General features: G+C 46.5%; 1 long non-coding RNA gene across 1 annotated transcript; it reads right to left on the bottom strand.

Annotated features, from left to right (window-relative positions):
* Positions 1-2,204: 2,204 nt before the first annotated feature.
* Positions 2,205-8,359, bottom strand: LOC140916505 (uncharacterized). Its single transcript, XR_012160532.1, has 3 exons — positions 8,237-8,359; positions 2,689-2,819; positions 2,205-2,520 (listed from the first exon to the last, which is right to left on the bottom strand). It is a non-coding gene; the product is annotated as an uncharacterized lncRNA (long non-coding RNA).
* Between the last annotated feature and the right edge of the window lie 2,669 nt (positions 8,360-11,028).

The following is an 11,028-nucleotide window of genomic DNA, read 5'->3' as shown; positions in this document are numbered from 1 at the left end:
TCTGCAGGCTGCTTCTGTGACTCTGCTCCCAGCACTGACCTGCTTCATGGGCTGCTTTTCTGGCCCCTCTGGCTCTGGTTGCTGCAGCTCTGCTCCCAGGGCAAGGCTGCTCTCTCTGGACTGTGCCTCTGGCCTTCGGGCTGCAGCTCTGCTCCCAGGCCAGGGTCTGCTCTCTCTGCATCCTGCACAGCTCAGCTTGGGCCCTCGCTTTCTCCTTAGCTCAGCCCCACTCTGTCTGACCCAGGCAATTCCAGCTCACACGGAGGATGGGACCTCCCTGGCCTCCTGACTCCCTGATTAGCCTGCTCGCCCTGTCATTCAGGTTGACCTGGAGCATTGGCCTCTCCCCATTGTTCCTGGAGACTGTCCATCTCAGGGTCCTGATTTCCCATAGACCCTTCCCCTTTTAGTACTGGGAGCTAGCCAACCAAAACACCGCACTGAATGTTAGTAAGGGGGCAACAGTCCCCTTACATTTGTGTGACAGCTTCCTCAGACACACTCCTAGAGAATTCAGTCTGTGTGGTAGAGATTCCTGTCAGATATGGATTCTGTGATAAATGCAATCTGTGATCCATGGATTTCCTGACTCAGGAGTTTGCCCTATGACATATGGATTATTCCTTCCCATCTCTCCCCACAGCCGGCCTTATGAGTGGGTGACATGGGCATCCACCCAGGGCACCATGGTCAGGGCGGCACCAAAGTCAAGAGGCAAGAAGTGGGGCAGGCCTAGGGTGCAAGGCTGTGGAAGGGAATGTGGGGCAATGGGGGGAAGGGAGGCAGCAGAGCCTGGGTGTGATATAGTGTGGGTGTGGAGTCCAGGGAGGCAGCGTGGGCCAGCAGTGATGGGAGGATGCAGGGTGGGGGAGGCAGCAGGGGCCGGGGCACCAAAATACAAGTTCACCCAGGGCACCATTTTCCCTAGGGCTGGCCCTGTCTCTCCCTCTCAAGATGCTTGTACTCGAGCTAGAGAAGTGTATGAGGTTGATTTCCCAATATGAAGCCCTTCTTGGAAACCAGAACAATGGGACTGGTGAAAATGACATGCCTCTGTTTTATATATCCTTTCTAACAGTCTTTCCCTAGCAGTTCTATACCTGAAGGCTTAACTTGTTCTGAAGTGTCCAAAGTGTAAGCATCAGTCCCAGCAGGAATCAAGCAAGCCTCTTGTATTCCATTATAGTGTGAACGCCGAGGTGGTCTGTAGTTTCCAGCTCTTTTCTAATCTGAGAATGTGTGATCAGTTCGCCCCCTGCTCTTCACCCAGGGACATCAGATGTCTGAGAGACTGCTCTTCCTCGCTCCCCCACAGGGAGAATGCACAGTCAACATGTGCGGGCAAAACACTTGTGACCCATCCCTTTGGCTCGGATGACCCTACCTCAGAATGATATCCTTCTGCACATATGAACTGGTTCTCACAGCATCTGAGAGATGAGTTCTGCAGAGGAATAAGGGCTTTATTTATATCCCAGACATTACACTCCAAAGCACTTGAGACCAGAGCACAGATCCAAAACTCACTGTCTTTTGAGGATCTCCTAAGCTGCTTTTTTAATGGCAGCCAGGACTAGTGAAATTGGACTCCCTGGGTCCTGGCTGGAGCTGGGAAATGGTATTTGTGACCCTTTGTCTGCACGCTGCCAATATTGATATGAGAAACCTCACAAGAGAGCGTGCCCTGAAGACATATTTAAATGTATATTTGCACAACTGTTGGTGCTGGAAGGATTTGCACGTGTTGTGTCCCTCTGCTTCAGTAAATACAATGGGGATTCTTTATTGAGGCTTCTGGACACCCATCAGGGCCTGTGGATTTCTCTGGAAAGGCAGATTCTGATTGACCAATATAGACTGTGTTGCTTAATGTCACCAAAGGGTCCCCTAAATCCTGTCTTGGACTTCATAGACAGGGAATGGACTCTAGAATACATTACAGCCCGGTTAGTTTGAAAGCTCTTTGTGGGGTTAGGAGACATCCAGTCAGGGAGCAGAAACAATACCAGTGTGATTTAGATGGCCAATCACAAAGTGGGAATAGTAAACTATGCCTAATGAACACCTGAAGCTGTAGGCACAGCCAATAACATTCAAGCAGCTGCCCATTGGCTGAGCTAGGCTTCTGTGAACCATTTGCTAAATACTGCATATGGAAGCATCTGTAAAAAGCGAAAGAGTCAGTTCAGAGACAAAAGGGCAAAAATCTGTTTAATACAGTTCACCTAGCTCTAGCCCTGACTTAGATGTAGACCTAATCCTTCTGTGATTCGATCGAGTTGGGAGGATCAAAGGAGAAGGACTGATTTAGTGTTAACAAGTCACAGACAAGCTTGTAAGATGGGGTGTGTGTGTGTGTGTGTAGATGGATTCTTTTTCTGTGTATAATAATACAAAACCAACAGAGCATTTTGTCCTTACCAAATGATCAGAATAGGAAACTCCTTTGGCCAGGAACTGGATTGGGTGGAATGGATTGTTTACGAAGTCAATTAAGAGTCCTTAGGAAATGATTCCAGCCTGTGAGACAGAAACATAATCAGAAGCACAAGTTCTGGAGGCAGTTGGTAGTGGTCTACAGGCAAAGAAACATGGAAAAGGATACAAGTGGAACTAGTTAGACAGGACAGAGCTGCCAAAGGTAAACAACCGAGTTGCATGCAGCAAATGTGGCCTAGTAGAGCTAACCTGGAATATTTTGAGCTTCTGTTGGGTCCTCAGTCCACGATGTGGTGCTGACTGTAGTCTTGGCAGATGCTGTCTTTCTTTTCCTGGTGAAAAGGGGTCTCCCATAGACATAGGCTACAGCAGAAGAGGAGCTGTGGGGAATGCATATGAGATTCAGCCCCACCATCATTACAGCCAGAGTCCTAGGTGAACTTCATGACCACATCACACTCAGCAGGTTTGGAAGGGGGAAGTGAAACCTCGAGAGTGTTTCAGGCACTGATCATTTTGTTGCTGTTAACTTGTATTTCTGCAAAGCCCGTAGCTAGGAAACTGCTCACCAACTGTGCAGCTAGTGCTGCTCAGCGTGACTTTCCTTTTCTACCAGCTCCCAATTGAAATGACAGGGAGATGATTTCCTTTCTCTGCAGCTTAGGCTCAAGCTGGGAGAATTAGAAAGAGAAAAAACTAATTGAACAGAGAGCACATTCAGTACATCCACCAAAAAGTCTTGTCCAATTTCTCTCTAATTAGAACAACTCAGAACAAATCTTATCACCTGCACTTTGCTTCTTTGTTAATGTCCCCAGTGATGGAAGGGGAATAGCTGCTGGGAAACGCTGCCCACTTGTGTTCATTCACACACTGCCCTCCATATTGTCACTCCGGGAACCTCAGCATTCCTTTCAGAGCCTCCAGCACCCTTTACCCTCCATTTCAAGGCCACAGCACAACACACCCAGCTGTGGACACTCTCTTTTCACTTGAGAAGGACTGGATATAGATTTGATTCATCTCAGAAACCATCATGGTGCTCCTTCATTGTCCAGATGGATTTTGCCCAAGAGATAGGGGATATTCCCTTTGCCAGAGCCCAATGCTTATAGGGCAGTGAAGGATTAACCCTTTCTTTAGTCATTAGCCAAGGCTAAAAATGTTATTCCCTACCCCAGCTTGCTCTACTTAAGGCTTAACAGTAAAGAACTTGCTCCATCCCTATAGGCTGCTAAGGGGCCTAACAAAGAACATGGCAAACAAAGGAATTTTCAAGCATATAAGAGAATACTTTGCATGCAGCATTCCCATGATCAGAGAGTCAGGCATAACACAAAACATGACTGAGTCACACATCAAGATGACTGTGGAGACAACATGAAAAATCTTCTTCGTATACCTTTCCCCCTCCCTCTTTTGGAGGTCCTGATTGCTGCTCCCATCTCCTCTTGCCCAGGTTTTGGTAACCATGTCACTATTCTAGAGTCCTCCAATTCCCTCCTGGCTCATGGGGATAGAGAAATGGGATGGGAAGTGGAACTCAGGGCTCCATGCAGAGCACTAGTCACAAAGCCCACTGGTTCAGGCTTGATTATTATGTATCTAGGTAGTTTCACGTGCCCCACGTTATGTATTTTATGATTTTAAGACGAATGACGAGACACTATGGCACCCTGCTGCCACAGTGATGGACATGTTAGAAATGCACTGGCAGAAAGATGTGGGTCTACTTCAGTATGTCTTTACTATTTATTGTAATGAACCTACTGAACAGTAATAGGTCAGCAGAGAGCAATGTGATGAATCTGCTAAGGAGGAATCAGGAGGAAGACAGGGAACTGGGTGCAGGGAGGTTCCTTGGCAGTTGGGAAGCAGTGGATTATGGAGTCAGCAGGGCAAGGGCCCCTGACAGGAGTGTGGTGGCTGGAGGCAGTGGGCAGAATGTTGATTGTGATCCAGTAGCTGAAGCACCTACAGCACTTGCCTGGGAGCAGTGTGCCTGACAAGGTACGGGGATCGGTGTCCCATGGCCCCCTCGTCCCCCCACAAGGAAGTGACTGCTACTCTATATAAACTATAGAAAGGTGACCTAAAGAGTCGTTCCAGGGCTAATTTGTGACTTCAGGCTACAGTGAACACTACTGAAAAGTCAGTGCTCCCCACCCGTTACCCACACCACAGCACCTGACTAACACAGTGAGTTTCTATTGTAAGTTATCATCTCGGGCTGGTAAATTTTAACTGAAAACCTAGCACATCCATCATAACAGGAAAACTCTCCCCAGCTAACAGTGAACTCGGTGCATTTCCCGAAGCATGTCCAGAACCCGCAGTGCATTCCCAGAGCCCAGTTGTCTGCACTGGTATAAAATACCTGTGAACAGCAAGAGCACTCTAGGTGCTAGAGCCATGCAGAGAAGTGCTCTGAGTAACCCCCTTCAGAAGCCAGTGCTGATATTTAATGAAGCTGATTCTTATTGGTCAGAGTTTCAGCCCTTTAAAATGAGTGGAGAGACCATTCAAACAGTTCCGTCGGGTACAGTACAGGACATTTTCTTTTTTTGGCCCTTTAACACCTTCTCCTTTGTGCACTAATTTTATTACATGGATAATCCTCTGTGAATTAGAGGATCCTGAATTCAGAATCAGTTTGTTTTCTTGCTTAGCGTTGGGGATGGATTCAATGTGGTTTCCCCCCTTGTTTTTTTAGGTCAAATGATTTCCCCCCACCCCTTATTTAGACAAAGATGGTAGAACCATATAATTTCAAAACCAGTGCATTGTCCTCTTGTTACTATTTTAGCACATGCTTTGTCTGAGAGTATTGCAGTATATGTAGCGAGGGAGACATGATTTTGCTTTATCCGCTCTATGCCTTTAAAGTTCTAGAAGGCTTTGATGTTCTGGGGGAAACTGCCAGTCAGACTCAGCCTGTTCTAGAGAAAACATACACAGGCTGTACCTATTCTCTTATGGAGACTTTACTTTTGTTCTCGTTAAGCCTAAAATAAAAGCAATTAAGACTGAAACTATATGGTCACTCCTTATGTGTGGAAAACATAACAAGGACAGGATCTACACAGGGGCCTCATTTCAGAAAAATTTCCAGGGCAGGGCAAAGTTGTGTCAGCATATAGGATATCCTCTGTGATTAGTTTATATTCTGCAAAGTCGGGGTGTGTGGAGTGGAAGACCTAATGGGGCATATAGACCAGGGGTTCTCAAACTGGGGGTCAGGAGGTTATAACATGGGGGGTTGCGAGCTGTCAGTCTCCTCCCCAAACCCCGCTTTGCCTCCAGCATTTATAATGGTGTTAAATATATTTAAAAGTGTTTTTAATTTATAAGTGGGGGGTCGCACTTAGAAGCTTCACCAGTACAAAAGTTTGAGAACTACTGCTATAGACCATTGGTCTCCAAAGTGGGGTGCGCAAGACCATCCCTGGGGGTGCACGGCAGGAGGAGCGCCGCCGAAGGAGTGCCGCTGGCATAGCGGCAGCAGATCTCCCGGACTTTTGATTCTTCGGTGGCACCTCGGCTCTCCCCGCTTCATATTCGGCGGCACCTCTTCTCTTTTTTTTTTTTCTTTTTGCTTCCCTAGAGCTGGCCCTGGGGGTGCGCAATCCAAAAAGTTTGGAGACCACTAATATAGACTATGAAAAGTTGGGGGGGGGAGGCAACTTCTCCCCTAAAGCCATAGCAAATCACCCATAATGGATCTAAAACAAGGAAGAGCTCGGAGGAAGTGAAGTAGACATAAAGAGGTCTTCTGTTGAAATAGAAAATCTTCAAGTTATGTCCCCACACATATCACTTTCAGTATCCAGTCCTCATCAAATACCTTGAAGAGGCCAATTTCCACAAAATCACTCACTGTAGGCAAAATTAGCCTACACTAATGTTATGAATTGGATCTAGAAGCACTTTCATTGCCTGATTTTTGCATAGTTGAAAGTTTCTACCTTGAGGATTTGGTTTTCTTTAAATAACCAGTGACAACAATTGCCTCTACAAGAGCCAGTTAATGTTCCTTTGCTGAATTCTATCAGAAATGGATGATAAAAATGGCAATACCTAGCTCTTAGGTCAGCTTTTCATCAGTGGATCTCAAAGTGCTTTACAAAGGAGGTAAGTCATTATCCCCATTTTACAGATGGGGAAACTGAGGCACAGAGTGGGGGGAAATGGACTTGCTCAAGATGGTCAAGCAGGTCCAGGGCAGAGCCAGGAACAAAACCCAGATCTCCTAAGTGCTCTAGCCACTAGAGTACACTGCCTCCATCAGGACAGGCACTTGTTGATCATTAGGAGTCTGCAGACAAAACACCTTTAGCAGTCACTGAATCCCAGCCATTGTCAGATACTCCAAAGATTAAGCTCCTTCCTTCTGAAGAAGAGCTTCCTGCTGCTGTTTCAGTGAGCTCAAATGCAGGTGTTTGGACACAACACCTGCACATCACTAGGGAAAGGGTTCTGTTTAGACTTAATGTGATGTGATCACACTATCCTAATGACCGCCATTCAGCAGGACAATATTGGAGCCAGGATAGCAGAGACACCTGTCAGGACTAATTTAGGAAACAGAGACCCCTTAACTCAGCCCTCCTCGCCTTTACACTGAGCTCATACCATGTCAAGTGAGGTCTGCTGGAGTAAGGGTTATGGAAAGTTCTTTTTGCAGATACAGACTAACATGGCTGCTACTCTAGAAAGTTTTGTTCTTAATGGAAATGTTGGGTCAGGAGCTGGCTTACCAAGTCCCCTTGTAACACACAGCTCAGGTTATAACTTTGTAGGTTTTTAGTGGCTGCAAAAAACCTTACAAAGAAGCCCACTGGTGTAATTTGGAACCAACTTTGCTCCTAGAGGTTTGCCCATTCCTGGGATCTCAGGTTTGGTTTCAAAGGCACAATGGTTGGATTGAATCCCCATTTATTACAAAAGAAGCGAGAGTTCAGCTCAAGTTTAGACCCTCCAGGGGACTGCATGTCCCACTGGTGTCTTGGAACGAGTTGGAATTTCACAGCTGCAATGCCCAATCTAAATCCATTAGCTTAGTTCACCCTCTGCCTGCAGCCAGCGTGTAGCTTTCACTTCAGTAACCCTCTGGAGGGACTCTTATCCCAGGGCAGCTGCACTGGGAAGAACTAAAACAGCCCAGATTTGCAGTGTGGACCATAGACCAGCACAACTAGGAGACCAAACCACAGGGATATTTTAGGGCTGCTTTCCCACATACTAGAGGGCAATGTGAATACACCGCTCAGGGGCAGCATGCACATGCTCTTGTGCAGCAGGCATATTATCAATCATCATCAATTATTTCTATTATTATAGCACCCAGGAGTCACAGTCATGGACCAAATTCATTGAAGAGACAACAGTGAGGAGGTTTTCTCTCCTAGATCTGGGGTCAGCTGGAGATCACATAATGACAAACAGGGGCACTACATCCGACAGGGATGGCTCTAAGGTGGGCTCGGTATGGCTGGTTTCCGCTCTAAGGTGGGCTCGGTGTGGCTGGTTTCCGCTCTCTTTGTACCAACAAAATCAGTGCAAATGGGCCACAGAGCTACCGTGGCTCAGGCCCATGGAGCGTACAGGCCGACTGAGAATTCTTTCAGTGTAATGCAACACATTGCGTATTTGATAGACGGACACAGGCCAATCCCAGCAGACTCCCAGGAAGCAGGCTTTGGGTCACTATTATTCTTATCACTAACATTATAGCAGTGCCTAGAAGCTCCAAGCAGGAGGGGACCCAGCCATGTCCGGCCCTGGCAGACATACCAACCTGCACTTTTGAATCCTGTAGGTAACTGGAGAAGTTGGCAATACCCTGGGTAGGCTGGAATCAGTGGCTTTGTTCGTAAGTGTTAGCCTTGGAGCCACTTTCTGCAGCATAGACTCTCCCCCTCCTTACTATTTTAAGCAGGCTACAGGTTTTCTGCTTCTAAGTGGAGGAAGCTGGGTTGGTCCAGACAGCTTGCAGTGCCATCGTGCAGGAGAGCTGGGTTTGGTTTCCAGTTACATCCTCTGCCATATAGCCTGGTAGCAGCTGGGTGTGCTGCAGCGACTATGCACTTTGGCTGTTTAGGGACAAAAGTATCATAACTAAAACAAGGGATTCTGACACAAACTGTAAAACAAACACAACAAATGTTCTTTATGCAAACAGATGATGAATCCTCCCCACCAAGGACAGATCTTACAGTGATTTGCCTGCAGAATGAAGCATAAATGTACGATTTCTCATCACAGTAGCTGATCTTGGCAGCCAAGTACACACTTTTCACGATTATATTGCAATTAATTCAACTTAACGCCAGAGCTACTTTTGTTGTTGTTCCATTATTTTTCCAAGACTTTGTCATACCTGAACCTTCTCTTTAGAATTACTGTCTTCTCAACACAAGGGGAAGTTATTGCCTCTCACATTTAATTTCCCTGGCAACAAATTCATAAACCCAAACCCCAACAAACTGAGTCTGAGAGATGCAAATGTATATCAGGCAAGGACAATTTTTAACTGCTGGGAAAAGAAAGTAGAACAATTCATCCAAAAACAGAGGAACTAATTTTGCTTGAGTTAACCCTTCACGTAGGAACACATGTTGTCAAACTTGATTAGATCATTGGACTGTCAAGTCCAGTGTCTTGCCTCCAGCTCTAGCTAAAGTAATGCCTGATACATCAGAAGATAAAACAACCCTGTAAAGCCAAGTGTGCAATTCTGTTCTTCTTTTCCCTTACCCCGGGCAATCAGCTGAGGCCCTGAAGCTTGAGCTTTCAATCCCTTTACAATTCCGTCCAGAGCCTGCAGAGCTGCAAATGTTATGGATGGTGGTCGTAAAGTAATCTGGACCTTTGTCAGAGCCAGCCATAATATTTAGCTTGATGTCCTTCTGCAGCAGTTACTCCCACAGCTCTGCCATAAGCTAGAGGGAGAAATATCGCCCTCTCTTTGCTTTCAGTTCGAATCTGTACATTCACAGCAGTGATTATAAACTGAATGACATAATAGCTTCTTAACTCAGACATGCCTAGAAATAGAATACAGTAAAGCTAGAGGGTAAGACGTGGCAGAGCGCTAACCAGGAGCCACTCTAGGAGACGGGGCAGGATTTTCAACAGTGCTTCTAGGCGCCCGACCTGAGACTAGAACTAGTTGGAAAAATTTCAACAAAACATCGTTTCATCAGAATTTTCCAATTCCACAAAATCAAAATGTTTTCTAGAGATAGTTCAGTTTTCGGAACAGAATCCTGCCTGCTAAGCCAGTTGCTAGACAGCCTGGGCTCACAGGGTCTGTGGCTTCAGGGCAGCGCACCCCACCCCCCAAGGGTCTGCAGCCCACCAAGTGGATTGCCCCTGAAATGGGGACATCAGAGCTTCGAGGTTTCACAGCACTAGGGCAACCAACCAGGCAGGATCCAGACCCTTTAGAGGTGAATTTCCAAATTTGGGAGCCTGGGGGAGGTGGGAAGGGGAGGGTTGTTTTTAATCAGAATGAAACCAAATGCCAAAATATCAAAATCCTCTGGGAAACAGAATTACTTTTCTCTGCTCAGCTGAGCTGGTTATACCTTAGAAGGGCCTGGTTTCCTGAAAGTGCCAAGCTCCGGAGCTGCCTCTGAAAATCAGCCAGCTTTATAGTATTTGAGTCTGAACACCCCAAAACTGAGCCCTCCCCCCAAAACCACTAGCTCTTTATCGAAATTGTAGCCAGAGTGCCTTACCCTTGTCAGTAAACACTGTGGTCCCTCACCACCTCTCTAGTCTGCTGGGGTCCCAGTGCCAAGATGGCTCTAGTGTCCTTGCTATACCCTTGTTTGCTCTTTGTTTAGAGATCCCCTGAGAGCAGCGCTCCTGCTGAGGCGAGAGATGCAAGCATCCCATTGCTCACCCCCACAAGGCACTAGAACCTAGACTTCTAGTGATACTGAGGAACCCTCAACTCCCAATTGAAGTCAATGGGAGCTGCAGATGCTCAGGCCCTGGGTTTTCTCATTCTGTATCCCCTCTTCTAAGCACCGTGGTACAGGCATGGATGAGTGTGGGTGATACACAGCATAAGAATGATCCTTCTCTCTTGCTATCTTTTCCTTTAGAAGTCTGCAATGTTCCATCCTTTCCCCAGCACAGAGCTGAAACCTACCCTTTCCTATGGAAGAGGCTCCTTAGATAATGGAGTGATACAGCAGGAACACAACTCAGCTAAGCTCTGGACTAGAATCTCTTTGTGAAATAGAAAATCTTTAGCCTAGCTCCACCCCATTTTCGCTAACCCACAAAGTTAAGAGTTATTTTAGGTGATGAGGAAACAGCTTCCTTGCCCTAGTTCAGTTGCCAAACACTAGATCTCTGAAACACTCAGCTACTAACTATTGCCACTAGCTAAGCTCAGCTGAGGCAAATTTACAGAAACGCCTGCATGATGACCAGCTGTTAGCAGGAAATAAGGCAGTAAGGGCACAGGGTACAGTACAAAAGGCCTGAGACAGGACTCTAAAGTCATTTCTGTTTGACAATTGAAGGGAACAGATCAGAGTGTAGAAAAGTTAGACTGTAACCTGGATTATAGTT

The sequence above is a fragment of the Lepidochelys kempii genome, chromosome 8 (genome assembly GCF_965140265.1).
Source record: "Lepidochelys kempii isolate rLepKem1 chromosome 8, rLepKem1.hap2, whole genome shotgun sequence".
NCBI classification, from domain to species: Eukaryota; Metazoa; Chordata; order Testudines; family Cheloniidae; genus Lepidochelys; species Lepidochelys kempii.
The sequence above is the reverse complement of the archived record's forward strand: the minus strand, read 5'-3'. Positions and strand labels throughout refer to the sequence as shown.